Source organism: Mustela nivalis (assembly GCF_964662115.1).
Source record: "Mustela nivalis genome assembly, chromosome: 6".
NCBI classification, from domain to species: Eukaryota; Metazoa; Chordata; class Mammalia; order Carnivora; family Mustelidae; genus Mustela; species Mustela nivalis.
In genome coordinates, this window is record NC_139025.1 from 63,476,913 (window position 1) to 63,497,415 (window position 20,503).

General features: G+C 37.6%; 1 protein-coding gene across 16 annotated transcripts in view; it reads right to left on the minus strand.

Annotated features, from left to right (window-relative positions):
* The window catches only part of NPAS3 (neuronal PAS domain protein 3), an 845,929-nt gene that overhangs the window by 367,910 nt on the left and 457,516 nt on the right, over positions 1 to 20,503 (minus strand). The gene's annotated exons all lie outside the window — the stretch shown is intronic.

The following is a 20,503-nucleotide window of genomic DNA, read 5'->3' on the forward strand; positions in this document are numbered from 1 at the left end:
TAAAAAGTAATGTGTTTCTCTTCATCTTAGACTCCTTTTACAGAAGGCTGAGAAATTAGAAATTAAACATTTCAGTCTATAGGTGAGTCTATTTCCCCAAAGTTTTTTGGCCTTGAAAACATTTGGCTGCTTCTATGTATACAGATTTAAATTAAAAAAAAAAAAAAAAAAAAAAAAAAGGAAGAAGAAGTGGCCAAAGAAGTTGAGTCAATGGCTCTGTACTGACACAGTTTTCCTTCTAGTGAGAGTCTGGCTTTGTTCATCATCTACCAAAGAATATCTTAAATCAGCTGCTAGGAAAATGAATGATCCATTTGTTCATTCTTTTATTCACTTGAACTTGAATTCATTCAAGTCATACTATATTCTTGGTACTTGTTTAGATTTCTGCGAAAAAAAAAATACACTCACATGTATAAAGTACTGCAAAGCTATATATAGAATTTTCTTAAGCCATGTTCAGAAGAATCAACTTGGTACAGTGTGAATTTTAATGGGTGAATAATCTAACATAGACAGAACAAGTGGGGGGGTGACCTAATAATACTTTCTCAGATCTGGCCACTCCTCATTTCTGTTACATTCTTAAACATGAAAATTTGACTACCGTATTTTGCTAAACTATTCTGAAGCAACTATTTCTTTTCATTCTGAACATTATTTTTAGAAGTTATGCCTGCACCAAATAAAATCTTCATGGTTCCTGTTGGTTAGGCTGCCAGAGAAAAGTTGATCTCAGGTTGTTGACTTGGAACTAGGTCTAACTCTCAAGTCTGCAGGTTAAGACTTTGCCTAGAACTACTACCATACTCTTCAGGGTTACTATTTCACTGTACTTAATTTGCTACACATAAATGAAGTAAAAAGAATATAGGACTACTAGCTACCACCAGCAACTAGCAGAAAAGTAATGTAAGCGTGCCCCAAAAAATCAAGTAGTTGTCTGCAAATATACAAGAGAACATTCCAACAGCATGTCTCACTATAACCTGGATACTGTGCTAGGCACTTTTCATACATTATGTCATTAATCCTTACCACCACATTCTGAAATGGTGTCACTGTTTCCTTTCTGAAGATGAGGTTAAATAATTCAGGGTCACTGAAACAGGATCTGAACTCAGTCTTTCTAATCTCAAAGATTGTATTTATTTCATAATGCTATGTGGTCTCTGTACACGGTCTTGAATCTAAAGCTAAATGCAGATGTAACTGTAATTAAAGTCATTTTAAAAATCACTTTCTTGACTAATAGTGGCTTTTAGATGATCAATGATGATATGAACCTACTAATACACTACTCAGAAAATCATCCCATTCCTAAAACTACAGCGTGGAATTTTGAGAGTTTCATTGGCCTCATTTTATCACAGCATTTTTCTGACACTGTAGTTAATACTAAGTATACATCCCCACAACTTGATGACATTGAAAAATCGTACACGAAAGAACCCTTTGCATTCGAAAGTGGTAAATGCGAAGATTCCTTACATTTACATATGCAATACAGACAAGTAAAATCAATGACATAGAGTACCTATGTAATAAAGTAATTGCTTTAGAAATGGGTGTGATAATTGCGTATCAGCTGAATAATTCATTACTAAAATTATTGGTAATGAATGTTAATTTGGTACGATTATCTCATGTGTGGGAATATGCTGATGTACAGTGATTTACAGTAAACTTTAAGGATGATCATTTTATTTTTAGACAATTGCGTGTTCATTAAATATGAAAAAATGATGACAAAACAGGTTTCAGTGATGCATTCAATTTGCAACGATAGAGTTTCGATCACAAATGGCTTTTGGGTTATATGAGCTATAGCCTATAAATCATATATAAATAAGCATGTGCCTGTGATACCATGCAGAGCTGTCCAGCAGAGGGCTCCTTTGAAACAGAACGTGAAAAATGAGGCTGCTGTTCAAACTGGAGCCAATATGGTACTTTTAATAAAGTATATTGAGGCTTAGAAAAGACTTATTCCAAACCAGCCAATGGTTTACAATCTATTTTCCTAGAGATGGAAATTTCAGGTATTTTTCATTTAATGAGATTGTTGTGATACTTGTCCTATAAAAATATAAAACGATTAAGACTGGATATTCTTCAATGAAAGGCAAGTAAAACCAACTAATAAGTTCTCCCAACTTAATAAATAGATGTACATTTAATTACATTTATAGAGTAACCCAAAGGACATGTATCAAAATATTAAACTGAACTGACCTTTTTTCCAAAATAATATATTGTATTTAAAAAAAAAAAAAGACTGTACAAACTTTTCCCATTCATTAGAAACTACAGTTGTCATTGAAAGATTGTCCCCTTCCCCCAGTGGGGGGGAAGTTGGGAGCTCTGCAGATTTTTTTTTCCTTTATAAATGATTCAGATATACTTTAGTAAGAAAAATAATTTTCCCCTCATATAACTGATTATTTCTCTTAATTGAAAAAATTACTTTATGTGTTGGCAAAAATAAAATGATCCTTGTCATATTATGCATGAGTAAGTGATATGAAAAATGCTGCAGTGATCAGAATGATCAATACTTTTATATGGACTGTTGAGGGATTTTAATTTTTTAAAAAGGAATAGCTAGGGAACCTAGCGACTCAAAAAATACTGTTTTTTAATTGGAATAACTAATAGGCAGGGGCGGGGGCTTGCTAAAACAATCATGTTCTTCATATCAGAGTTATAGGCAGCTTTTGGATTATCGTGAAGACTCACCAAAATTGACTTTTCATTCCGTTCAAACTTAAAGTTTGCATTTAATTTTAATAAATGGATACATCACTGGCACTTGTTGAGAAAAGGTGAACTTTAGCTCCCCAAAGAAGATATTGACATTTATAAAACAAAGGCAAGGATAACAAATCTTTAAAATAACAATCTAAAATCCTTTGTAATCACTAAAGCAAAATTTGTTCTGCATCGCACAGCCATACACTCTAGAACCAGGGTATAGGAATCATCTTACTCTAGAGTTGGCAGCAATTCTATTCTAGTATTAGAACCCACGAAATAAAACCAAAACATGACCCCTAAACAAACAAAAAAACTCCATGTAAAATGTTCATGTTTAAATGATTCTCATAATTGACAACTTGTGTAGATATAAGTGGTTTTTTTTGTTTCACTTGGGCAGATGAGAGCTGGGACCTGGTATCCAGGGTCTGAGAAACCAGAAAAAGTTAACATCCATATTCAACTAGTGGTTTAGCACTGTCAAAAGCTAGAAAAGCCAGACATGGTAGATCATCTATGGTAACAAATCCAAAATCATGTTGATGTATTTTTTATCTAAAACATGGCAAAGTAATCAACTAACATTGTATCATCTCAGAAAATAGCACCACTCTAATGGAAACCGGAGAAACAATCATATTATAATTTTGCATTTCACATGTGCATTTTAAATGCCATTATTTTTCCCTCTTTTGATCTCTCGTTTGTATTTGTAAATGGAGCTTTCATCTTTAGATGTGTGTGGGGGGGAGGTGTGTCCTTCCATGTTTATATTGCCAACAGCCAGCCAGGTTTTTGCAAATGACACAGACTGTACCAAGACAGTTACATCTGATTGCTTAACCCCTCAGCTTGCCTGGGCAGTTCAGGAGCCCCTGCTGTGATGTTTTGTTTGCACACATGCACAGATAAAGGCCACCACTCTTCTCATTAAACAAGAAGGCATGTGGGAAAATTAATAATTTAATTTGCAGGGAGAAGATGGATGTGGAAGTCAAACGTAAGCCTACAAACTTCCCTGAGCACTCACCTTAGTGTCTGAGAAAACCTGATGCTAACCTCAGCTGCCTGACTTAGGTATCTGGAATCCTATCAAGGTGGCAGCGAAATCAGTGCTTTCAATCTACTGGACTGGGAAGGGTTGTCTTGTCACAGGGCAGACACTCCAGGAGTGAAAGAGTGGTTGGGAGAGGGGAGGAGGAAAATCCTGCTGGATTCGAGTCATAATATGTGCTCTGTTAGGGCTTCCAGTGCTTTAAAAAAATCAAAAAAAATCCTTGTGGAACTGCATATACAAAGACCCAGAGACTGCAGAAGATCTCTGGGGGGTCCTCAGCAAGTCATAGCTCAGCATAAGCTACCAGGTGACTCACTCCTCCTAGGATGTATTTTGTTCTTTTCTTTCAAAAGAAGGAGGGAGGGAACCACAAAAGTCTGTTTTTCACCCTGAACCACTTGATTTTGATCCCAAGCTGCTGCATCAGCATGCAAAAGCAATGAGGAGCACCCCTTATATTTACAATCTTGATAGAGTCTCACTGCCTTGGAAACTTTATGGGGAAGGGTTTTCAGGATACTCCCCCATATTACCCTGCAATTTTCTAAGTCAACAGTTCCATAGTGACACTGGCACACCTCCCTCTAAATGATAAATTGCTCACACCCCCATTGAGTTGACCAGACAAGCCATGGCCCTGCAGAGAATCCTGAGCTTCATTCTGCCCTCAGACTCTTGGTTCAGCCCTAAAGGACTTCTGCAACAGGAAAGAAATTTTACCTTTGCAGCTTTCTGCATAGAAATGTGGAGAAAGGAATAACTGACAAGAGGAACTTCCACCATGACACAAGTCATCATCATCACAACCAAACTTGCAAAATGTAACTTTTTTTTAGTTCCATTTAAGTTCATCTTTTGGAACTTTCTCATTACCCATGCTCACATGCAGAGAACAGAGGACAGGCCTAAATAAGGTATTACTGGGAAGCTTTTCACAAGTTACCCTCCTATTAGTATACTGTCCTTCTTTTTTTTTTTTTTTTTTTTTTAAAGATTTTATTTATTTATTTGTAAGAGAGAGAGTGAGAGCGAGCACAGGCAGACAGAGTGGAAGGCAGAGTCAGAGGGAGAAGCAGGCTCCCTGCGGAGCAAGGAGCCCGATGTGGGACTCGATCCCAGGACGCTGGGATCATGACCTGAGCCGAAGGCAGCTGCTCAACCAACTGAGCCACCCAGGCGTCCCTATACTGTCCTTCTCATGCAAAGATTACATCACTGGCCCATGTTGAAAGGAAGTAGCCTTTAAATGGCTTTTTTAAATTAATGATGAGAAATTCATACATACTCTGTCCCCTGTTTTCTGGAAGCTAGATGACTAGGGGCAGTGTGTCAGGTATGTCTGTAGGACTGGATATAAACGAAATGACCCAGAGAAAACTGGATCCCTGGACCAGGTCTCCATAGTACAAGCTCCTACCCAACTGAAATGAAAATTCATGAAGATCAAAGAGATAACACAGGGCTAAACATCACAATGACCTGAATTTGAAGTCACAAAAAAGTGAGCTTCGATTCTACCCCTAACCAGCTACATTACCTTTGGGTCCGAGTGTTAACTGAATGGTTGTCCAGAACACTATACTACTTCACAGATGTTGGTCCATTGGACTAATGCTTACCAAAATGTGACATTCTTTAACACCTACCTAGTGATTCTTCGTTTTTCATCTGTAAGTACAAAGATGCCATTTTTGTCTTCTTTTGCATGATATCCTTACAAATATTTAGGAATAACTTTCATATACCTAGTAAGTCCTTTTTTTCTCCCTCTCTCTCTAGGTCTAATATCTGTACTTTCTCCAGCATTCACCAAAGAACATGGTTTCTAAGTGCCTTATCACGTTGTGTCTCTCCCCGCGTCCCCCCTCCCCCACCAAAGTAGTCTCTATTGTTGCTGGTATCCTATAACAATACAGACAAAAGTAACCTACAAAGACTGGTATCTCATATGGGTCAATGACAACGCCCAGGGGACTTAAGAAAAGGTCATTTCTTCCTAACAATTGTGTGGTTTAGGTTTACAAATGGTCAGAAGTCCACCAGTAGCCTGAGGATTGGCCTAGTCCTTGATGTGACTCTAAGCATCTATAAACACTCATCTAAAGAATAAATGTATCATTTTCACAAAAGAGCATTTCCTGACCAACTAGATTAAGTAAGTTGCTGGAGGAACTGAGATACTCATGTTTCAGTCTATAATGAAGATTACTGTTCAACATTAGCAACCTTGTGATTTACCTGAATTTACTACTTTACTTGAATTTAACATCAGCAAACGCATGGATGGATTTATACATAGCTATAAACAAATCCCTATGAAGATTTTAAAAACTAATTGTGGCTGATAGTAACAGCTAATATTTATCAAGTACTTACCATGTGGCAAGCACTGTGCTAAGTACTTTGTATGTAATATTTCATTCAATCCCAATAATCCTATGAGATTGATGATATTATTATTATTATTATTACTATTATTATCATCCTTATTTTACAGATGGACACTTAATTTAGAGAAGTTAAAAAATTGTTTTTTGGGGTGCCTGGGTGGCTCAGTGGGTTAAGCCTCTGCCCTCGGTTGAGGTCATGGTCTCAGGGTCCTGGGATCAAGCCCCTCATTGGGCTCTCTGCTCAGCAGGGAGCCTGCATCCCTTCTTCTCTCTCTCTGCCTGCCTCTCTGCTTACTTGTGATCTCTGTCTGTCAAATAAATAAATAAAATCTTTTAAAAAATTGTTGTTTTTTGTTGGCTACACAACCAATAAGTGATGGAATGTGGAAAGTGAACACACGTCTATCTAACTTCCACATCTGTGCATGTGATCAACTCGTGGTACTTCCTCTCCAGTGTCTATAACAAAGGTCATCTCTCCACGGAATGAACAGCCTCGCTGGAAGGCTTGAGGTAAATTCTGAGTCACCCTGTATTAGAGTTAAGCCCACAGACTCTCCATCTTATTGTTCAATGAAACTTAACTGTGACACAAAAACTACCACTAGAATACAATACCCCTACTGTCACTGCAAGAGTTCTATTGCCTAAGTAGGCATAGTCAGTCATTCACAGCAACACGCAGGTAGGCACAAATCATACTGGCCAAGTATTAGTTCAACTAGCGATTAGGTTTGAATAATCCCAGTTGCTAGTAAATGAATATATTGTGCATGCTTTCCATTCCCTCTGGTATCTCCATTGTCAACATAACTACCAAGAAATAAGATTATTTTGTTAATAGACACCAGAATTTACAGAAGGATGTTGACCTTCAATGAGTCACTTACTCACTCAACAAATATTTCTTGAGTGCCTATATGTACCAGGCCCTATTCTGAGCACTGGGAATACAGCAGTGAACAAATCAGCAAAATCCTTGTCCTTATGGAACTTATATTCAAACAATTCTGCTGACTTTCAAAGTTCTTGGCTCTTTTTTCTTATAATCGCCTTTGGAAGTAGATTCAAAGTTCCATAGGAACAGAGAATCATTATGCTCTACACACATCATGAATGTCTAGATGCTGGCAGCTGACTTTCCCTTAGTCAGATTCATGGAGAGGGTGAGCCTTCTGTACTAGATGTGGTGGGGAGCACCAAAAGAGTTGATGACAGATGTTCTAAAACATGGCACAATATAGAAGTAACACCTTTCTCACTGTGGAATTTATTTCATGATGTTTGTAGCAGGAAGCTTGTGCCTAATTATTTTCAATTCAGATTACTACAGTTGGTTTGTACTTTTTGAGGACAACCCAGGGAGAAACATGCCAGGTGGAGGGGAGAAATAGGGTCGAAGTTCAGCGTGGCCGCAGCTGGGATGTCCAGGAGCTACTTGGCCCTTGTTTAACCATCTTCCAGACAAGGACTCCTCCTTAGCTCTTAGGAGATTGTTTCCATAAAAAATAAAATGTTATTATCTTTCAAATTATCAAGTGCTTTAGGAAATTAAAACTACCTCTCTGCCAGGCTAAGGAAATGATAGATCCAGCTGGATAAAACGCAGTCTTCCACCCTGCATTATACATATGACTTACCGAGATTTGTGCAAGACCTATAAAATCATGCCTGTAAAAAGTGTTATCCATCAATAAATAAAAATAGAACAGGTCAAAATGCAGTCAAGGTAAACCAAATTAAAGCCTCTGGCTTATTTTCCTGCATAATGTCCTACATCCAGGCCATAAGGAAAAATCCGCCATAACTCACGGCAAATGTGACACCTTCAAACAAATCTCAAACTCCTGTGATAGAAGAACATAATATAAATAAGACTTTAATTTTATTTGTTTTTAAACAAACAACCACCAACTACAAAGAAAATGAGATTCCCTGATCTCACTCCCAGGAATGTTGATTCAATAGAAAGGGTACCCTAATCTTCTTAATGAAGAATATGGATACAGTTTGACATAGTCTTTAGAATGGTTCTTACCAAATGTATAAATAGGAAGACAGCAAGAACTTTGAGTGCAAACCTCTTCTATCCCTATCTTCACTCACACTCCTGTTCAGCCCGAACTGCTTGGTTTATCACTTTAAATCCTCTCTTAAAAATATCCAAAATATTCTTGCCCATGACTGTCTGTCAATTCCTTCTAGTGAAGAAACTGATAGACATGTACCTCTAGAAGAATCGAACGATCTTTGAGCTCCAAGCCTATATCCCCTTGCTGCCTATCATGTAATCAGGGAGATCATTCTACTCCAAACTCAGGTTTACTGACCCCAAGCAAATGTACAACATTTTATACATTCTAGTAGGTTCTAGGTTAGTAAGCTCTCCCCTTTCCTGTATTTTAAACCTTCTCTGTTCCCTCAGATCTTATCTCCCCCGCCCTCCCCCAGCAGAGACTTTAACTCTCTCCCCAGAGACCAACATAAGGAAACCTATAACCTTCCTACCACCAGTCTGCTTCTGTCTCTACACTTTTCTTTAAGCTCTCTCTTAACGTAGAGGGAGAATCTTCTAAGGAAGGCCATTCCCTCTTCCTGAGTTCATGAATCTTCTTCACTCTCCTCTTCTTCCTCAATTACCACTTCTCTTATCTTCATCTTCTCTTTATTGGCTCAAATCTCTTAAGGTTCAAAGTCAAGGGTGGCAGACACTTTTCTGGTGTCTATGGGTGGCCATGCTCCATTTTTCCTAAGAAAGCAATAATCGCAGGGAACATGATTCCTCCCCCTAGTACCAGAAAATGAATTGATTACTCTAAATGAATGGTCCTCAAACTTAAAAATGAATCAGATTTGTCTAGACAGATTGTTTGAAAAAGACTCTTGGGCCCCACCTCCACAGTTTCTGATTCAGTGTGACTGATAGGATGGAGTCCAAGAATTGATGTTAAAGTTTCCATGGGATCCTGATGCTGTTGTTCCAGAGTCAACCCTCTGAGAACCCCTCATCTAAATCAGACTTGATAACCACATTATCCTTTGCTAATGGTTCATTTACAATGGGCAAATAACCCAGTTCCAGCCAACAAGTTATAAATAAAAGTCTAATGGATTAAAAAAAGGGGGGGGGGTTAAAAAAAAGTCTGGGAAAGAGTTTTGTTCCTTTATAAAAAGACAGAGGACAAAGATCACTTTTTGTTGTTGTTTTTTCTTTGAATGAGGTAATATGGAATTGAAGAAGCCTTCTAGGGCCCATTAAGTGTCAAGCACACAGACAAAATGCAAGAGAAAGGTAAAGTGAAAACACAGTGAAAAACCTGGCTTGAGTCTATCTTTGGAGCCACCACAGCAATCCTGGATCCAACAATCTCCAGTCTTCTCTATATGTGAGATATATAATAAAGGCATTCAATACAGCCACCAGTAGTTAGGTATTCTGTTAGTTGTGATCAAATACAAAGAGATTCATCAAGTGCTTGATACTGTTGATTCTCTCTGTACTGACAATTTCTCCTGATTTTCTTCCTATGTCTCTGTTGCTTCTAAGTCTTTCCTCTGCTTGGCCCTTAAGTACTACATTTCTCAGAAGTGCATCTCTTACCTCTTATACACAATCCCTTAAGCTCACACATTCTTTGAGTTGCCTCAATCCCATCTCTATGCAGATGGTTTCTACCCCTGCACCTCTTTTTTTTTTTTTTAAAGATTTTATTTTTTTGACAGAGAGAGATCACAAGTAGGTAGAGAGGCAGGCAGAGAGAGAGAGGGAAGCAGGCTCCCCGCTGAGCAGAGAGCCCGATATGGGACTCGACCCCAGGACCCTGAGATCATGACCCGAGCCGAAGGCAGTGGCTTAACCCACTGAGCCACCCAGGCGCCCCAACCCCTGCACCTCTTAACCAGTCCTCCTTGTGAGCTCCAAGCCCTGATATTCAAGTGTTTTTTCCTCTACCCAATGCCTCTGACATCTCAAACTCAACACAACCCAAATCGAATTCACAATTCCCACCCATATAGTTCTCTTACCTCTTTTTCTGGGGCACCTGGGTGGCTCAGTGGGTTAAAGCCTTTTACCTCTTCTTCCTTCCTTACTCCCAATTTCAGGGACTAGTACCATCCTTACTTAGCGGTCCAACTGAGAAATGGGGGCAACATGCCTGGATCCTTTTCGTTCATCCCCATGTTTCCAGTCAACCATCAATTATATTTCTTAAATACCTCCAATCAGTTCCTTCTGTGAGTTCTAGCACCTTCTCACCTGGACTTGTATTATGCACTGCTGAGGTCCCTGAGAGTTCCATCACCAGTGTTCTCCCTCCAGGTTTGCTGCTGTCTAATCCCTCCTCTGACATAGTCAGTGTAGCTGCATTTGGTCACAATACTCTGCTCAAAACCCTTCAAAGTCATCCTTGCCCAGTCATCCTTGCCCTTAGGTTGGGATCCATACTTGGCTTTCAGGGTTATACTGGGATGGCTCCAGTCAGCCTATCCTTTGGCCCTTTGGTTCTTTTCAAAGAGGCTGCAGGCTACAGCCTGTGAGCGTTCTCTTAAGCCGTTCACAATTGTCATGCTTATCCCTATCTTCAGTCCCTTACACATGCTATTTAGACTTCAGTTCCAGTGTCACTTTCTCAAAGACACTTGAACTTCCAAACCAGACCAAATCAACCATGTTCATGTGGTACTATGTACTTCTCCTTGGGAACATTGCTTAAGATTGCCATTTTGTGTGATTGTTTAATGAGAGTGTTGTGTCTCCTTCATGGGAACCATGCCTATTGTTTGTTTTTGCTCATCACAGTTGGCCACTTTGCTTGACTTATGATTCACACTCAATCAATATTTGTTAAATGTTCAATGATGGAAGGAAGGAAAGAAGGATGAAAGGAAATTTGGTATCTTTTCAAGTCATTCCTTCTCACTGCAGTGTAATCTCCTTGATCTTGTCAAGCTCTGTTGACTTGCTTTTGACCTAAGTTAAATAACTTTGTCATAAACTTCTATAGCATCCTTTCCTTAATGTCAATCACATCTCCAACTCTTTGTTGAAAGTCTGATTTTCTCTCTTGACTAAAAGGTACAAGAGGACCTTTACTTGTTCCTAATGAATCACTCAGTGCCTGGCATATAATAGATGCTCATCATATGTGTGTTAAGGTACATTTTCTTTTTTTCAGTATTTCCTTAAAAATGCCATATATATTATGCAAGGAGTAATAAATGTAGTGGATATTAATATGTATATTAATTTAACTTCTCAAGCATGTTACTCTGACATTGGTCAAGGTGGGATCAGAATTAAAAATGTGCCTTTCCTGTTAGAGATTCTGCTTTTGGTGACTTTCAACAAGGGTTTTTGGGCAAAATTGTTGTGTTGGAAGACAATATCAAAGACAAACAATTACAACTCACATTTCCCTGGAGTGAATCTAGTGGCAGTGCATAAATTAAGCCAAATTAAATTAAATAATTTGAATCCCATAAAAAGGCAAAACGATGCTGGAAGCAAGGAGAATCAATTCAAAATGTCTTGACTGTCAATAAACTCTGTGCCCTTCTTGGTCTCTGGTTACTCTGGTCTGCAATTATAATTCCTGATGTCTTTAGACAATCCAACTTGCCCACCAAACTGCCAGGTAGGATTCTTACCTGCCTTCACAATGTCCAGTGAATCCACCCTTCACACCATAGAGATAGAAAAGTCATGGACTACTCTTCATTTCCTCAGAAATATTAAGTATGTCCCTACCAAATGTTTTTTGCTGGATGGTCCCTTTCCCAGATGATATTATATACCAAAGAAACCAAATGATGTGACCATTATGGGCTCCTCTACCAGAGGAAAGAAGCAAATTCATTTTATTGAATTCAGAATGTTCTCTAGCCCATTCTCTTCATCCACCCCAGATGCTCCCTCTGTGAGCTACAACGCATTACTCTGCAGCAGTCTAGTTGCTAAGTACTGACCAAACTTATATTTTTAAAGAGACATCACCAAATCTATATGGTAGTCCCCCTTTATCCACAGTTTTGCTTCCTGTGGTTTCAGTGACCTGCAGTCAGTCGCTTTCTTGAAGCAGATGATCCTTCTTCTGACTTATCCCTGGAAGGACGGTAGTGGCCTAATGTCCCATCACCATGCCCGTATCATTCATCTCACTTCATCTCATCATGTAGGCATTTTATCACCTCACATTATAAGTGCAGTTAAGACAGTACAACAGGATATTGTGAAAAAGACCACACTCATGTAATGTTTATTATAGTATATTATTCTAAGTGTTCTATTTTCTTATTAGCTGTTGTTAATTTATAAGTTAAACTTTACCACAGTTATGTAAGTCTATGAAAAAAGAAAGCAAAGAATATATAGGGTTCAGCATTATGTACAGTTTCAGGCATCCACTGGGGAAGCTTGGAACCTATCCCCCATGTTTTAGGGGGGACTACTGTAATTCCCACATAATAGTGGGAACATATGGAAAACTTCATCTTTAAATAAGTTTTTGTTTTTGTTTTTGTTTTTTTAAATTTATTTGACAGAGACAGTGAGAGAGGGAACACAAGCAGGGGGAGCAGGAGAGGGAGAAGCAGGCTTCCCGCTGAGCAGGGAGCCTGATGCGGGGCTCGATCCCAGGACCCTGGGATCATGACCTGAGCTGAAGGCAGCCGCTTAACAACTGAGCCACCCAGGTGCCCCTGGAAAACTTCATCTTAAGAAATCCATTCATTCAACAAATATTCAATTTCTAATTTGTAGCAGGTATTCTTCTTGGTCCTGAGACTACAGCAATGAGTAAAAGTGAGACTGTCCTCATGAAACTTGTATTTTAATAGAAAATACACATACACACACACACACACACATTTCTAATACATCTGACATTTTCCATACTTTTCTTCAGATCTCCAGAGGAATGGGATATCATCCCTAAGGAAGGGAAGATAGTTCTACTTTCTTTATACCCTGTAACTTTATCCCTTTTATTTTTCCTTTCTTTCTCTTCTTCTTCATTCTTTTCTCTTGCGTGGCATCTTTCTTAGACTCACTGTGAAGTTTTAAGAGTAAATCTTTCTTTTCTTTAAAGGGGACACACTGGGTGTGGTGCAAAAATAATGAATACTGTTATGCTGAAAATAAGAAATAAATTTAAAAAAAAAGGGGGACACATCATCATCATCATTATCCCCTACGACATACTTTTGAACTGGGCTCGACTTAGTTGGCAAACCTCATCTATGCTATTTGATATTTCCCCATCAACTCTCAGATGAGGATCTCAAAATGTTATCATATAACACTTACTAAGAACTGACAATGTGTGAAATGTCATTCAGAGCTGAGAATTAGTCTTGGCCGCTGCTCAGTGGGTTCACTAATGCAAACTTTAATTCACTAAGGACACCAAAAACCGCCTAAAAGGGCTATTAGGACAACTATCAGAAAGTTCAATTTGCTGTCTCCAGGTCCCGACAGTGGCGTTAGTGCCAAGTATGAAGAGCCAGCTACAAAACCTGCTCTGTTTTATGTTACCTATGAAAAAAAAAAAAACCCTCAAAAATTAGTTCAATAAGTGTTCTCATTTACTTTCTGTTCATAACGTCTACCTTCAATCTAATCATCTCTCTTCTTCGTGTCAAATAATTTTCTGCTTGTTTAAATTACATACCAGTATCTTTTCAAGGCACAATGAGGCCTTGTGTAAATCTCTTCAAAAACAATCTCATTAACTATAAAGCAAGTCCACTGCAACTAGTCTATCCCATGTTTAAGATTTTTAAAGTATGTAGCAGATCAGTTGGAAAATCACTTAAACCTTTATACAGAGAATAGTTTACTATGCTTTGCCTTTCTAGCAACAAAATGACAAAACATATCTCAATTCCACATGGCATCATTCTCAACCAGACATCTGAGAGCTTCTGAATGGGAAATGTTTCTAAGGTTGATATACTGAACAGTCCCATTTCCTTTCTGCTTTACTCCAAATTTCACCCCACTGAAAATTTAGGACCCAGAAGAATCATTTCATTAGGCAGAATTCTTTAGCTCACGGATTACTCTTAAGGAAATTTTATGAATGAGATTAGCTGTAGTGGGACTCAAAGACATCCTTTCATTAGGCTGGTCCCACAGATTTGGAGAACTTTTTTTTTTTTCCTCCCTAAGACAACAATGACAAGCCATAGTAACCATAACTTCGAAAGACAAGTGTTCTACAAAATTCAAGGTGCATCTCGATTGTGTGCACACAAGAATCTAGTGTCTCCTTGAGCCTCCAGTTTTGGTTAAAAGAACCAAATGTAAAAAAAGAGGGCAAAAATGATTTGCCAATTTACTGCTTAGAACTCAATTGTAACAACAAAGTAATATAGCATGAAAACCCGGTTATTCGATACCACTTGGCTACACAGAGGATGGCTCAATGAGCTCCTCTTGTCTGACTTGTCACAATGACTGACACTTTCTAATATTGAGCTGGAAATAATATGGATATTTAATACGGCAGCGTTTACATCAAATAGAAGCAAAGCACTATTGTTTATCAGCAATCTATTTCTGATGGCATGAATCTATATAGACATAATTATTGTTGAATGATGAGCTCTGATTTTCACATTATGGCATAAACAAATCTGCAGAATATTCACAATGTTTCATCTTGTGTGATTTGAAAAACCTCATAAAGCCAAATTCTTAAGTATTTCCTAGGCTTTCCACTTGAATTTTGACTAAAATTTACCTTTTAGATCTGTTATGCCACTCATGAATTTTTTACAGTATCCATCTGTGCTTTGCAATCTCTATTCTCCATGGTTCCACATTGTTTTGGCTAACTAACAGGCCCATATGTTGCCTTAATGTATTTCTGCACAATGTTTGTGCTTTAAAAAAAAAAAAAAAACCACAGGGAAAAACCACAGGTCTAAATAAGCTATAAAGAGCATCCACATACAGTTAGACTGTCTTTACTGAGTCTGGAGACATTATGATTCTGCTGCGACAAGCAGCATTTGTCTTCATTTTGTCTGACTGTCCTCATGTGTTATTATTAGTGGCTGTCAGGCTGAGGCAGGAAAAAATAGCATCACTTGAGTAAGAAGTTGAATGCATAAATGCAGTACTACACATGGCGGCTGAGGGTGAAGAGTCTGTTTGAAATGCTTAAATGCAAACACCAGGATGAGGAAATTTAAAAGTGAAAATCCTTACTTGGCAAATGTGAGGAGAAAAAAAAAATATATGACTTCCTTGTCTAAAAAGCAAAGTGAAGGCTAATTATTGACAAAAATTTAGCAGCCTCTGAATGTCTTTGAAGACCATCTTTTCAACATGTCAGCTTAGCTTTAATTGTAAGAAAACAAATATGTTGGAACATTTGCCTCCAGTCCGGTGTTTCAGATAATGTTGACAAATACCTTGCATTTGAAAGTTAAGCTTTTAGTGTTCAAAAAAAGTAACTTGAAAGTGTATTTTCCAGGCGAGCCTCTTCCAGACAGTGGTCTGTTCTCCCGCTCTAAATCTGTGACACGAGGGTGACTCCTGCTTTTCCCACACCTATTTTGTCCAAGTTCTCTCCCGCTTGACTTCTCACCATTTCAGGAGCTGGTTTGCTCAACGTTTTTTTTTTAGAGACAAACTAGATTACCATAAGACCCGGAAATGGTTATTCTCAGCTCCCTATCAGATCAAAAACACGTAATTATCCAGAAAGGGAAAGAGTTCCCTCTAAAAATAAATTTATCTTTATCTTCTTATTTTCCTATCTGAAAAGATTATCTTCTCCTCTAGTCTCATTCTTGGACATTAAACAAGAATTTTTCACCAAAAGATTTAATAAAATGCTTTCAGAGAAGCAACTCATACGAACACAAGGAAATAAAGGTTCACCGTTTCCATCTGCATCTCCTGAAGTCTCTCTCAGAGTTTCTCTCGGGTAGCACTTTTTATTACCCATCACCCACAAATTCACAGTTTTGATGGTTTTGAAACAGCCAAGGAGATGTCTATACAAATCTACATAATTTGGAAGTCTATGATGAAGAAAATGGGTTGATTTTATACCAATATATTGGGACTACTTTAAAAAAAAAGTATTCTTACATCGGTCCCTTCCCCCAGACTATCTCATTATTCATATTACCCCGAGACTCCCTTTATGTCTAGTGTAGACCTTTTACCTTGATGAGCCCATCACATGGACTTCTTATTTCTTTGTCTTTTTTTCTCATTGTTCTTATCAGATATTAGACTTTCCTCACAATTTCCTATAAGGCACAAGGTAGTGCCTTATAATATCAATTTAAGCTGGTGCTTAATATGACACTGTATTATGATTTGATTATAATCATTTTGTATGTGTATGATTTGTCCTTCCAACTAGACTATAAGTACCTTGTGGGTGGAGAGCTTTTATTTATTTTTTTTAATAATCCATAACACCTGGCCCCATAGGTGATGATAAAATAAGTGGTAACACATGAACAAAGGAGAATTTATATTAAAGTAACCTGATTTGCGTATAGTAGGACAAGCCTCTAGTAACATATTAAGAAATAGAAGCAAGAACACGTCTGTCTGAAGTGATAAATGGAGCCCTGAGTGGAAGATCAATGATCATGGAAATATTCAAATGAAAGTGTTTTAACTCCAAAAGGACTCTTCTTAAGCATTTCTCTTCCATCTGTACCCCACCCCTATATACATATACATAAGTATATGTATGTGTATGTACGTGTGTGTGTCTGTATATATATATATATATATATATATATATATATATATATATATGAATGAACATCCTAATAGGGTCTCCTAAGGGAAAAAAGAATCTTGCAACTATAGTAACAATATATTAAATGTCATCAACAGAAAAATATAAATATTTTTATAGAAAGGAATGTAAGGGAGGGAAGGCACAGTCCATGGAAATGTTCGTGAAAATATTCGACTTCCCGGAGTATCCCTTAAAAATAAATAATTTATTTGTGGTGACTCAGAAAATATCTCTGTGGAAATTCTCTGGATTCGTAGTTAACACACTTACCATTGGCAGTACTGTGCAGGCTTGGGAGATGCCCACATCATCTATTATGATTCTTTTATGGCACATTCTGAATTTTTCCAGAGTATCCAGGTAAAAAGCTGTTTGGCCTCTGATCCTTTTTCCTCTGTTTGCTAAGAATCTCACTGCTTATCAGCCTTTTCTTGGGATAGTCACAGCAAAAGGGGGACCCACATCAATTACTTTATAGGTTCTGTGAGAGCCTAGCAACAAGATTAGGTGGGGCTCTAGGTGGGAGATGCTTGCAAAGGACAGAACTTGTAAAGTTTTAGGTAAATATCGACTTCCTCGGTTCCTCTTGAACTAATTTTTGCCTGTGTAATTAGAAGTGGATTTCTGAAAACACATCCTGAATGGTTTTGGTTGATTCTTTTGATATCTTTTGATATTTGATGATCTATGTCCTTACAAACTTACAGCATTAGTAAAGCATGCATGCATGTGTGTGTCTGTGTGTGTGTATAATTCCAGGGGAACTGAAACCATCAATAAGAAGGAAGATATGCTATGGAAGGCAGAGTCAACCTCTGAGTCAATGAAAGTTTGAAAACAGTTCTGATCTTTAGCAAATGCAGTTATGTTTATAGACTTATTAATGACTTTTTCTTACTCCCCTTTACTTCAGTCAAATCTCCTTATTTCATTTTATTTCTTTTTTCCCCTAAAGGCACTCATACTAACCAGGTTGATTTAGAACTTCTAGAAGTTGTCTTCAGAAAGACAACTGGTATTTGCGAGGACAGCATCATTGCTGATCTGAAGGAGCTTCAGAGGGGAGAGGTAATAATCTAATGTGGCAATGGAGTTCAAAACAAAGGACTTGATGTCCTTGTTCCTCTGAACAACTGGAAACAGTTCCTATATCCAAACACATCTTCCTTCAAATGTTTCAATAGAATATTTTATTTGGGGCATGCTAACCCTTTCCACATGAGGAAATTACTCACATGGAAGGGTACCTGTGTGGCTCAGTCGGTTAAGCATCCGACTCTTGATTTCAGCTCAAGTCATAATTTCAGGGTCCTGAGATCAAACCCCGAGTCGGGGTCCATGTTGGGCATAGAGCATACTTAAGACTCTCTCTCTCTCTCTCTCTCTCTCTCCCTCTACCCATCCCCCACCTCGCTAAAAAAAATACACAGAGTTGGAATGACAAATTCACTATTGTATCATGTACTTCCAATTAGAAATTCTTAAGGAACAGCTAAGTGTTCATATCCAATCGAGCTATTATTACACTGTATTTGTATCTCAGAGGACAGAATTTAGCCCATATTATGCCATTACTAGTAAGGTGATAATTCCTATTACAATAGAGGTTTTAATAGCCATCAATTCAAAACTCTTATTTCATAAATAAGTGATTTTTGAGGATTTTCCAGGAACATGCATTCACTATTTCTAGCTATCAGTGGCAATGTTCCACAGTCTGAGATAAAAAAGATTCGCACTCTAAAGTTTTATTTATAAAATCTGTATCAATCAATTAACATGAATAGGGTTCTTAATTATATCGTCTTGCATACACTTGCCTGAAAGTATGAAGTACCAACTTTTAGCACCATTTCCCTAATAAGAATCATATAAAAATAAAAGCTATTCAGGAAAGCAAAGCCAGAGTCTCATCTCATTGGCAGTAAATTTTTTTTTTCTTTCCAGAAACCTCATTGCTGTAATTGGAAACCGTACTAAAACAACCAAAAATAAGTGAATTAAAATGAAAAAAAAAAAAACTCAGAATAAGTATGCACATAAGCAAAACTCCTAATATTCATAACTAGAAAATATTAAATTCTAGAAAAAAACGATTGGGTTCACTTTTTAGCTTCTCTGATTTCTACAAAATGAGAAACTTAATTCTTGTGATGGAGTAAGAATAGTGAGAATCTATTTCTAATAGAAATATTGTTATTTGCTAGGCAGGAAAAAATAACATTTTTTATATTTTTCCTTTGGATTTTTGAAGAGGGTAAGCAAACAAAACAAAGTGTACTCATTAGTGTTGGACAAATATATCATAGCAACATGTAGTTCCTCCATATTTTAATTACTCCAAGTGTGTATTTAATTCTGAAAATAATTAAAGCTTCCCTATGTTATTTTTACTTAGTAATTTTTACAGAAAAAAATAAAGCCAGAAACCCCTTACCAGAAAAACATGTTATGAAAGTCAGTTATCAATGAAGAGTTTAATAAAATCCCAGGGCCAGATAAAATCTTAGTACATCTTCTAGTGTAGTGTCCTGACTCCATCCAAGATAAATTATTTTTTTCCCTTTAGAGATCTCCAGGGAATAGAGTCCTTATTGTTCTTCAATACCTTGTTCTCACCTTCAATCAATTTTATTATCAGGGAACTTATCCCTTATATTCAACCTAAATCATGCATGGTGAAACATAAGTCATCTTGTGTAGCTTCCTACCTGTGCGGATGGGCTTGGTTCATAAGCACTTACTGTATGCTTGACGTGTGCTGTGGTTGATTTTAAAAATACAAAAAGAAGAGGAGTGCTTGTTGCAGAGGTGCTCCCATACAGCTGGCAACAAAAGCATCCTGGGAGCTGTATAGAATCTGAGAGCTGAAAGAAACTTGAATCTTGTACAATCCAAAAGAGCAATTAAACAGAACCAGGAAACCTCTGTATCACTGAGAGCAACAATAAGTGCTGAAGCAAACCAAATCCAAAATGTTTCTGAAAGCGAGAGTATTAATCAAGGAGAACTTTCTAGAAAAGGTAAATTGGGAGCATCATCTTACCAGACACAAAGGATATATACTGTCAAGAAGAAGAGAAATGAAGGGTGTGAATATGAAACAGGCAGAGTCAGAAAGGCAGACCGAAAAACTTTTAGAGGGAGGACCATGATTATCTCAGACAGAAAATATGAGAGTGATAAGCTATGAAAAAACCACAGCGAAGACAAGATATGCAGGTTACTCAGTGGGATGCTCTAAGAGACCTAGTCTGTGTCTCAAAAATGCTACAGTGTCTATGTATGTGTATGTGATTTACATACGGAATACTAGAAGAGAAGATTCAAGCAAGTATTTAATATAACAAAGATTAACAATATCAAAAGAATCTCCATGAAGGCAAAAATGGGCTTTGAGGTGAACTTGGAAGAAAGTATAAGATTTGGACAGAAACATTTGAGAGGACAAAAATAAATAAAAGCCTTGCTCAAAGAGGCAAGGATGTGGTTAAGCCTGAAAGGTCAGAAAATAACCAATC